We start from the raw sequence: 11,855 nt of genomic DNA on the forward strand, positions 1-11,855 counted from the left end.
TGCAACCAGTTACTACAGGTATTATAGTTTATGTATGTATGGTTGTATTATCACCTAAAACTAATTGAAATAGTTATAGGGTTATATATGTGTATACATATATATATTTAAATTATCAGGGTGACGAGAAAAGTTGAAATCTAGTTGACTGTCTGTCTGTCCGTCCGTTTGTCCGTGCAAGCTGTAACTTGAGCAAAAATTTAGCTATCTTGATGAAACTTGGTATGCAAGTTTCTTAGTACAAAAAAAGTTCGTATGTATATGGGCGTAATCGGACCACTACCATGCCCACAAATCGCCATTAACCGAAAACCAATAAAGTGCCATAACTAAGCACTAAATTAAGATATGAAACTATTATTTGTCACAGGTGATTGCAGTAGCAAGGAGCACCTGTGGGAAAAAAATGTTGCTAAAGTGGATGTGACCCCGCCCTCTAATAAATTTAATGTATATAAGTTTGTCCTAAACCCCTTACGCTACAATATCTAATTTTACTCAGCAAAATATTATTAGAAGTTCAACCAATATTGGGAAAATGGACGAAAACGGATGAAAACCCCGTTCACTCCCTATATAACGGTGCGGTTCAAAACTACTAAAAACGCGATAAGTCAATAACTAAATACGCTAGAGACATTAAATTTTACCACTGAGATGGTATGAGAGAGTTTTATGGGAGCTGGTGTAAAAGTGAACTATGGGCGTGGCACCTCCCACTTTTTGATAAAATCACTTATCTCGGGACCCGACGTACCGATTGCGACAAAATTTGGTACGCGGTGGTTACACAAATCAAGAAGCAATTAATATAACGCGATTAAACTTTACACAAGTGATGCCTTTAGTGTATGCCACCTTATGACCAAAAATCAAATCCAACAAAAACTGTTCAAGTTCTTAGGTACGGATTATTTGGACCCCAGAGTCTATAGTTGACTTTTAATCGAAAATATCGGTCAATGTCTGAGGTATATAAATGAAATTATGACCAAAAATCAAATCCAACAAAAACTGTTCAAGTTCTTAGGTACGGATTATTTGGACCCCAGAGTCTATAGTTGACTTTTAATCGAAAATATCGGTCAATGTCTGAGGTATATAAATGAAATTCAGGGATAGTACTACTCTGACAATGGTATGTCTGTGTGTCAAAAATGGGTTAAATGTACTTATAACGGTGTATCTTTGTGCCTAAAATAGATACATTTGTGCGAGAACTTGACTTACCCCCCCATATAACTAATATATGATTGGTTTTACACCTTAAAGTATTTCCCCGGCTTTGATTCTTGCAAGTTGCAAAAGTATAAAATGTTCGGTTGCACCCGAACTTAGCTCTTCCTTACTTGTTTTTGAAATTGAAATTCATGGAAATTAAATTGAACAACTCCAAAACATCGATTTATCGCATTTTGACCGAACAATTGGGTTTACGAAAAATGTGTGCACGGTTTGTCCCGCACAAATTGACTGATGACCAAAAACTGCTCAGAATCCAACAATCGAAGGATGATTATTTGACCAAAAATCACATCACTCCCCGTGTTCATCTGATATGGCACCGTGCGAGTTCTTCCTTTTCGGAAAAATGCGTTTCCCCCTGAAAGGAAAGTGTTATGCAGAAGTAGAGGCCATTCAAAAGGCTTGCACCGGCATACTGCCGGGCGTACCGGCCAACGAGTTAAAACACTCGCTCGACATGCTTTTGGACATTGCAAAAGCAGAAGGTGACTATTTTGAATAAAATAAATTGATTTTGCCGAAAAAAACCATTTGTTCTGTTTTTTTTATGTCATGTTTACTTTGGAACAGAAAATGTGGCCTTGATGGCAGTTCTGAGCAGAGCGAATAATACGCAGAAATTTTGAAAATAATAATGTGGAAGGCAATAATTTATTTGTCACGACATATGTATGTCCCTCTACAACTGATAATAAAATCGCAAAATGATGAAGAGCACAAACAAATTTCCGCTCCCGATGTTATCCAATATGCACCAGTTTCAATAGGAGAGATCTATGAAGAATCTACTTAGTCAAGCAATAAGTAGGTTAAGATGTATCGACTCCATCATACACGAAAGAACTAACGGCTCATTACAAATCAGGACTAGCTAACCCGATTACTTTTGAGCTTAGATCCTTTCAGTCAAAGAAAAATATCATGCAAAAGTAAATCAATTTTATTAAAATCAGTTTTTGATTTAGTTGAGTAATATTCTAAAAATTCCTTTTTTCGTCTATCAACTTTTTTAATGTAATATAATTAATTAAAATTCATTGCCATCGGATGGTGGCGGAGTGGGAAACGGGGAGGGAGATTTTAAAAAGCTTTGGCAAAAGTTTCACTTTTATATAGTTGATGTCATCCACGCTGGCTTTGTAAGTTGGTGGAGTTAAAATGTTTAACTACTCTAGGATATTTTGCCTTTCCAATTACAAGCAATTTAATCTTGTGTTATTCAGTATCATTGTCACAATGTAATACGCTGTTCTTCAGATTTGTTTTCCGGTGCATTTTTTCTTTCATTGTATAATCATTGTTTTCGCGAGTGCCTTGTATAATTGCCGTGCCGATAGCAGAACACAAGTTATAAATAAAAAGAACTTTGCACATACATATGTATAGTATGTACATATAATTATTTGACTGAGGTATTTTTTATCATCCAACTAGATTTAGCTATAATTATTGGTAGTGGTAATATTTTCTTGTATCTAAGTTCCTTAGCTACATATATGTATGTACATAGATTAGTATTTCATACATATTTCTAGATCTAAGATATTTTTGACATTTTTTTGAAAATTGCTAACAGCAAGAATCTATTTATCATGCTGAACTGCACACACGTAAGCAAGCTCTACTTCAGGCAGAGTTCGGCGTCAAAAAAACGCACAGCAGTTAACTCGAATATCCAACTAATGGCCAATCAGCGTCCTTCTGATACATTAGATGAGACAAATGCTCGCCGACGCGCACTCGCTCAGTGTCAAACAGAGCGTCAGCAAATATTTACCAGAAATTTGAAAAATATAGTTTTGAATAGACGTGATATTGTATTACAGTACCCACAGGCTCATTAAAATCCACCGTATTGAAAATTTGTGTCGTCATTGAGGTCATTAAATGGAATAAGTCTTCTTCTTCTTAATTGGCGTAGACACCGCTTACGCGATTATAGCCGAGTTAACAACAGCGCGCCAGTCGTTTCTTCTTTTCGCTACGTGGCGCCAATTGGATATTCCAAGCGAAGCCAGGTCCTTCTCCACTTGGTCCTTCCAACGGAGTGGAGGTCTTCCTCTTCCTCTGCTTCCCCCGACGGGTACTTCGTCGAATACTTTCAGAGCTGGAGTGTTTCCGAATAAGTAAAGAACGGAAATATGTGGCTCTGGATCAAAGTAGACATTCCTCTTTTAGAAAAGCCAGTGGAACCACTTTTCTGCTGAGCTGCCCAACCCCAACGAAGGTAAAAAATTATATGTCACCGTCACTAAAAGCATGATACACGGACCATGCGATGTACTGAACAGTACGGCCCCTTGCATAAAGGACGAAAAATGCACAAAAAAATATCCACGCGCGCTCTCAAAACATACACAAAAAAATGATTAACCGTTGTATTGACGTATGGCGCTCTAGGAAGAGGGACGTTCTGTTAATCTTAATCTTAGAGGCACCGCGGAAAGCGTGTGCGTGGACAATAGCTGAGAGGTTTCTTATTCACGCTTGCTTTACAAAGTTTTTAACACTTACATAAATGTGGAGTTTTCCAGCTCGGTCCAGGCTATGAAATATATATGTAAATACATAAATAGCCCAAAGGATGAGATCCATATGTTTCAGGCGAGCAGTTATGTAAGTAGTAATGAAACGGCGTGGAGAATACTCAGTTTATCGTTACATGAAGTGCACCAAGCAGTGATCTATCCTGCTGTACATCTCCCAAATGACGAGAGCGTGTATCTACCGAGGCAAAACTGCCAGACCGAATTGCAACACCGCCTATTACCACCCTCACCTCATTTTCCGCTTGTGCCAGGAAGACGAGTTTGCTCGTACGTTGTTCTTTGTAGAAATTCCAAGGTATTACACATGGAATACGTGACGAAAAGAATGGAAACGTCGCGTGCAGAGCGCACCCGTCGACAGGTGGCCTGGTGTGAAAGCCTCAGGTGTCTTGTGTAGAATTTTTATCATACACATAACACACTTCGAGCATTGTTGTGTTCGGTTGCTGCTGAATATAATCCGTTTTCAAACACTCAAAATGGTAGATGGGCACGTAAAGGACAGTTTCCGAGAAGCCTTTCAGGCGATGGGGTTGCATGAAAACGACGGTCACTGAGACGAAACGATGGACGACTCCATATTGTGCTGGACAGCGCCTACGTTGAGAGAGCTCTTTCCGATTATAATAAGCTACTGCGGACTCTCTAACCCCGGCAATTGTGCAACAAGTAAAAAAACGCTTTGTCAGAGGACGGTGCTCGCCGATACCAAGGAATAACACTAACCAACGATGACATAAACGACAAATGACATGACGAAGACATTAAAGTAAGTGACGGGAAGTAAAATATACTAATGAAAGCAAGTAAATCTATGATTGTAATCCATTCACGATTTCATCGAAAAATGAATGTTGAACCCTTTCACTACATTTTTATACTCTTGCAACGGTTAACGGTTGTTTGTATCATCCAAAAATAATCGAGTTAGATATAGGGTTATATTCCATATATGTAGATATATATAGATGACAGACTATGACAGTCTATGCAAAGTGGAATTTCGAGTAAACATTGAGATATCTGTAACGGTCTGTTACACGTTTTCCTTTGCAAAAATTGACGACAGTTTGTAGATGAACCTAATCGGACCATGATCACGCCCAAAAAACGCCATTAAACAAAAACCTATAAAATAGCATAACTATTAGACCAATTTCAGCCGAATTAGGTATATGACATTATCTTGACGTTTTCATGTTTAGTTGTGAAAATGAATCAGACCATAAACACACCTACTTCCCATATTGCAGAAATAAAATTCCATATGATTCTTTGCCTTTCCAGTACCAAAATCAAGCACAAATCAATATATTCGTATATAGCTATGCACAAATAGTGTTTTTAAAGTATGCCAGCTGGAATGTAACAATTGCAAAAATCGGACCATAATTGTTCAAGCCCCCATGTACCCAATATGTTGACCCCAGTGCGTTAGCCTGATGTTTTGCCAAAAATATCTACATATTTATGAAGTATGTTATTAAAAATTCGAGTGAAATGTTTTTGTATAATAATATACCCTTGTGTTAAAATGGAAAAGAGAACAACAAATTTCTACGTTATCACTATGGTCATAACTTCGACAAATTTCGTTTGATACGGAATGACTAACGGCCACTAATGATTCACCAATGTGCCGCCTTCCGTAGTGACAACGTAGTTATTCTTGTGCTCAATTGAGCAACTTTGCTATTTCAATCTAAATTAAATCGTAGAAAAGCCGGGTTATCGGTGCCGCTATTTTTTATTAATTAAACAAGAAAAAGCGTTAACCTTGGTTTTACCGAACCTAAATACCCTTCACAGGTGCATTTCTGTTAGTAACTATGTGTTTGTATGGAAGCTATATGCTATAGTAATCCGTTCTGAACGTGAATATATGTATATTGTCAAATGTGAAAGTTTTCCATACAAGAACTTGACTCCGATTGTTCAGTTTGTATGGCAGCTATATGTTACAGTAGTCCGATATCGGCAGTTCCAACAAATGAGCAGCTTCTTGAAGAGAAAATGACGTTTTCAAAATTTCAAAACGATATCTTAAGAACTGAGGGACTAGTTCGTATATATACAAACAGACGGGCAGACAGACGGACATGGCTAAATCGACTCAGCTCGACACACTGATCATACTTTATCGGGTCTCCGACCCTTTCTTCTGGGTGTTACAATCTTCGTGACAAACTTAATACACCCTGTTCAGGGTATAAAAATACACTTTAATAATTGGATTTTAGCTTTGATGTTTTACGTTTTGAAAAATTATAACTGAACAACTTGATGTGTGCAAACCAATGTATAACAAGTAAGGAAGGGCTATTCTTTCGACTTGCAAGAATCAAAGTCAGAGAAATACCTTAAGGGGCAAAACGTCAATTATATGTTCCTGGCCGCCATATTTGACATGAGTTTTGTGAGAAAAACGAAAATAATTATATGTAGAACTATATGGTGGCGTCATGTGTAGAAGTTCACGCAATTGAGGAAGGTTCTCTGATTGCCATTCACGACTTCCGGTCCTAGACCTAGTATCCTCTGGGCAGCCAAAGAACATCCGTTTGATGACGAGCTGAAGTGAAAAGGCCAGACATACCCTCCACAGGATTATGCGCTTGGTTTGAGAACCGCCACGTAAAAAACGCTTCCAATGAAAAAGCTCAAACAGCCTCGGATGAGAGCCCCCCTCTTAATGACGGCCATGGCAAACGCACTAAAGATAACGATTTAAGGGAATGTCCTGTCCCTTAATTGGGAACTGCCCAGCTGGTTAATGTCCTCGTTAGATTGAAGGCTAACATCACCGCCGTCCAAGAAATGCGAAGGATGGGACAAGGACTGAGGTGAGTATTTCCTTGTGGCATTTACTACAGTGGCCATATAAAGGAGCACAAATTCGGTGTAGGATTCGTAGTAGGAGAGAGACTCCGTCGCCGATTACTGTCATTCCCCCCGGTGGATAAACGGATAAACGTCTAGCCACAATCCGGGAAGTTCTTTAAGAGATCGCTCTGTATAACGGAACTGCGGGATGGCCGACTGGGGTAATGCTCGAAAATTCTACGAAAAAATGAGGCAATTAACAGAAGGTTTCAAGACCGGAGTAACCGACGCCCAGAGCGTACTAAACTTATGGAGGGAACACTTCTCCAGCCTGCTGAATGACAGTGAAAGTATAACGCCAGGAGAAGGCGAACTCGATTCCACGTTCCAATCGATGAAGTTCAAATAGCAATTAACCGTTTGAAGAACAACAAAGCGGCGGGGCCGATATATTACTGGCCGAGCTATTCAAACACGGCGGCGAAGAACTGATATGTAACATGCATCAGCTTCTTTGTAAAATATGGTCGGACGAAAGCATACCCAACGATTGGAATTTAAGTGTGTTATGCCCAATCCACAAAAAGAGAGACCCCACAATCTGCGCCAACTAACGTGGGATAAGTCTCCTAAACATCGCATATAAAGTTCTATCGAGCGTATTGTGGGAAAGATTAAAGCCCACCGTTAACAAACTGATTGAACCTTATCAGTGTGGCTTTAGGCTTGGAAAATCAACAACCGACCAGATATTCCCCATGCGCTAAATCTTGGAAAAGACCCGTCAAAAGAGAATCGACACACACCATCTCTTCGTCGATTTAAAAGCTGGGGTCAGAGATAAAGAGATGTTTAACTCCTCTCTTACTGGAAGTGAGAGAACAATTGCTAAACATCAAAACCACCTAAATGTTAACAGTTGATCGAGTTCAAGAGGTTTTGACGTTAAGCAATTGGAAACGAGCGATGGCCAGATTGAAATCTTACCAAAAAAATATGTAAACGGAGGGATTTGTTGCATCGTTCAAGACCACTTATAAAAAATTTAAAACAATGAAAATTAAATAAATTTGTGAAATTTAAAGGTATTTAATGAAACGTCATAGTATTATTTTCAATGGAAAATTATTAAAAACATTTAATGATTGAGAGCTAACAAGCTTAAATCCTATTATTGGGTATTGAAAGGACATGATAGATGCCCAAAAATTGTAATTTTGTTCAATCTGGCCATAATGGAAAATGTTATAAAAAACGCTAATTTTGAGGCGCTCTCACACTGGAATAAGTTGGGCATCCCTTTATTCCTGCTGGGGTCGAATCGTTACATCCGTGCACGGATCGGCAAACATACGAAAGAAAATTACGTGATACGTCAATCGTATGCGGTGATTGGCATTATGACATACGATAGCTTTGGATCGTATTTTTAGGACACAATAGATGTGGAACTGTCAAAACTTGCGAAATTTTCAATAAACTAACAGAAGTAAATCTGAAATATCAAAATGAATCCAACTGTGTTTTTTTATTTGAGCTCTAGTGAAAGTGATGGGCATAAAAAAATAGTGCGGAGATAGCTAAGAGATCGTAGCAATAGCGCAGGTATAAAAAAAAAATATGAATTTTCATTTACAAAATTTTCTTTGTAGATGTATCGTTGAACAAAGCATCGGAATCTTAAAAACACGGTGGAGAATTTTAGGATTTTAGGCAAGAGAGGAAGGTATCACCCCACAAAGGTGGAAGATTTGCTAACGTTTGTGAGGCATTACATAACTTCTGCATAAAATTTAAAACAAGTTGTGACCCTCAAAATTACAATTCTTATCATACACAAGAAATGGACACTGGGGTAACGAACCGCTTCACCGCAATCGAATAACCGATAAGAGATCAAATAAATTACCCTTGCGCAACTTCGTTCTGGATACTGTAGCAGGTTAAACTCCTACTTATCCAGAATAGACCCTGACATACCCAATGTATGTCCTGCATGCAACGAATCTCCGCATGACACTGACCAGCTCTTTGCATGCCCTACAAACCCTACCCATCTAACATCTTCCTCCTTTTGGTCCGACCCCGTCGAAACAGCACGTTTCTTAGGCCTACCGTTAGATGACATCGACGACAACACAAATGACATTTACCATCCCAACGGGGATTGAATTTCCGTTGAAACAACAACAACAAGATCAAATAAAGTATTCCTTATGTCCTTAACCTTGTAAATAATTTTATTTTTATTGTCAACTAAAATACAAAAATTTTGTTCATATAAATAATTTTTTGTTTTAATTTTTAATGAGATATTCCATTCATTGCTATATTGTTTATGTCGTTTATTACTAAAAATTATAAAACACTTAAAATTTTAAAAAATTTTGCTCACATTTCCATAAATTTGGCTATTACGATTGGTAGTTCGCGTTCGAACGACGATTCGAACGAACGGATACGTTTATATACTCCTTCACGTATGTCATCATGCCAGATCACGATAGAAGCGTTACGATCACGTACGTCATAATACGAAATACAGGCTTTTACGTGACGAGTGATACGTGACGGATGTAACGATTCGACCCCTGATTTTGACAGCACGAAAAAAGGCACGTTATCAAACAAAGTTTCAGACAAGGCGATTCCCTATCGTGCGACTGTGAAGATCTTTCAAAACTTTGTTGAAAAAATCTACCAAAATCTGAATAATTTAACATAATTGTATCCCATAAACTCAGATAACATCCTTCCACAGACTGTCAGGCTCTAGCTCACTCAGTTGGCAAAAAGATATCTAAAATTAATTCTAAAATGTCAGAAAGTCTTTGCAAATGTCGTCTAAATAAAGTTAACCCGGAAGAGCGTGTGTATTTTAATTTTTGACAGTTGTTGTTGTTGTCGTAGCGGCAGTATTCTGCCGAGTTGACCGTCCTTGCCCAGATAAAAATCCGGGTTCGTCCTGTTACGTAGGCCCGACTGCCGTGGAGTTGAAATGGACGACATTGGAGTATTTTGCATTTGCCAGATGTGTTGTGTCCCCACAGTTTTAAAATATTCAAAAAAATGTATACATATAGTCCAGAAATTTTGTTAGTAAATTATTTCGGTGTTTTTCCATTGTGAACGACCCTAATTTTGACAGTTTGTCTATGCACGTCTCTTTCATTGCCGCAATTTAACATAGTTCCTGACGTTTTTACATAATATTCTTCCCAAAGGGTCAGTGCAGAATTTAACAATTTTTCTTACAAAATTTGCTATTTTATTGTGAAGTCTTTTACAAATATAATTCAAACTATATTTATTATTAACAGGTCGGAGATTACCACATATACGATGTCATTAACGCAAGCTGTTCGTAACTGCAGCCGTTTTGCTGCAAAATCACTGCGTGTAACTGCCGCAGTGTCGTCAACTGCCCAACCACAAATGCGTTTGATGCACAAGGTTAGCAGCAATTCACCTGCCGTAAGCGCTTTGCTAAATCAGGTGAGTGGACAAAAGTTGAAGGATTATAATATCAAAGAATGCGTTCAACCAATACATACTCTTAACCTCAAAATGGTTTTAGATGCTGCTATAATCAAAATAGAAAATCATGGGAAAAAATATAGTATTCAAGTAATAAGTATTAGATTTTGGTAGAGCTCCTTACCTGTATTGAGATAGTCATAAATATATACAAGTAGTATAAAATAAACAGAGCATGTATAAATTTAGTGAAATCATCATAAATGTAACAATCACTTTGATTTAATTAAAAACAACCTTCTCACTCATTCCGTTCTTCATATTCAGCAAAATTACAAGAAATCTTTTGAAGTGCGCACATATGCATCAGCAAAACGCAGTTTGGAGGAAATCCAAGATCGTGTTTTGAAAGTAGTCGCAAGCTATGACAAAGTGACTGCTGACAAGGTAATAAAAGGTTTGGAAGAAGAACTAACTTTTGGTTTTTTTTTGTTCTTTGTTTTCGGTTCATTAGAAGATATTCTGCATCACAATTTCAGTGAAACTATTCTCTGCAAAGCCGCCACTTACTTCTAAATTAATAGGCGAACGCGTCTTGCTCGTATTGAAACTGTATGACAAGATCGACCCCAGCAAGGTAATTGGGTTTTTAATGGTAAAATAATCAATACAGAATGAAGTAATAATTAATTTTTAATCATGATTCTATTATCGATAATATATATTTAAATTAATTAACCAGTTGTTACCGCTAATATTATTTGATTGAACCGAAACAAGTTATTTCATGCTTTATATAATGCATATATTTTCATTCAACAGCTCAGCGTTGACTCGCATTTCGTGATGACCTTGGTCTCGACTCATTGGATCATGTGGAAGTTATAATGGCTATGGAAGATGAGTTCGGGGTTTTGAAAATTCCTGATTCAGATGCCGAAAAAATTAATAAACCAGCTGACATCATTAAATATGTTGCGACAAGGAGGACATATACGATTAAAAAGGGTTTAAAAAAAATTAGTTCTATAAAAATAGTAATGCAAAGTGGGGGGTAATTTGTTTAAAAATGGGGAAAAAATTTAAATTTTCTTTTTCTTTAAAAAAATCAAAAAAAACCTAAGGAAAATCCCCATTATTTTGTATCGGAAAGATATATTAATGTTTTTTAGTGCTGCATCAACACCATATTAAACACTTTTTAAAATCTTTATTTTTAATTGAAAAAAAAAGATAAATAAAATTTTTTTTGAAAAAATTTTAAAAATTGGTTTGTTTTGATCTTCCCAAAATTTTTGCTTTTCTTCTTTAAAATATAAAGATTTGGGGCATAATTTTATATTTTTCAGGGCCACTAGGGAAAATGAAGAAACATTCAGTTTGGTTTTCAAATTGTTTCAGAAAAAAAAATGAATACCAAGTCAAATCTTGTTTATGGGGGGAAAAGTTTCTGAAAAGGGTAATTTAATTATTTTTAATTAAATTTATTCCCTTTTTTTCAATTTACCAAAATTTTGTACAAATAGTCGGAAGCCAAACTTGCCCTCAGTCGAAATTTAATTTCGGGCTTTGATAAATCAAATAATATAATGCTTCAAATTGAAACTGCAAAGGGGGGCACAAAATGCCAAACCCCTAATGGAAAAACTCCAAAAAACATTTTTCTAAAAAAAAAGTAAAATTTTTTTTAAATTTGGAAAAATTTACCACCCGATGTTTAGGCCCCAACCTTTCCCCAAAAACTCGCCCCGCCAAAAATTT

General features: G+C 37.0%; 1 protein-coding gene and 1 pseudogene across 2 annotated transcripts in view; one reads left to right on the forward strand and one right to left on the reverse strand.

The window, feature by feature from the left end:
- LOC126763272 (IQ motif and SEC7 domain-containing protein 3) overlaps positions 1–11,855 on the reverse strand; it is a 176,980-nt gene that overhangs the window by 103,090 nt on the left and 62,035 nt on the right. The window lies entirely within an intron of this gene.
- Positions 9,734–11,097, forward strand: LOC126763274 (acyl carrier protein, mitochondrial-like; annotated as a pseudogene).

Source organism: Bactrocera neohumeralis, chromosome 6 (assembly GCF_024586455.1).
Source record: "Bactrocera neohumeralis isolate Rockhampton chromosome 6, APGP_CSIRO_Bneo_wtdbg2-racon-allhic-juicebox.fasta_v2, whole genome shotgun sequence".
Lineage (NCBI taxonomy): Eukaryota > Metazoa > Arthropoda > Insecta > Diptera > Tephritidae > Bactrocera > Bactrocera neohumeralis.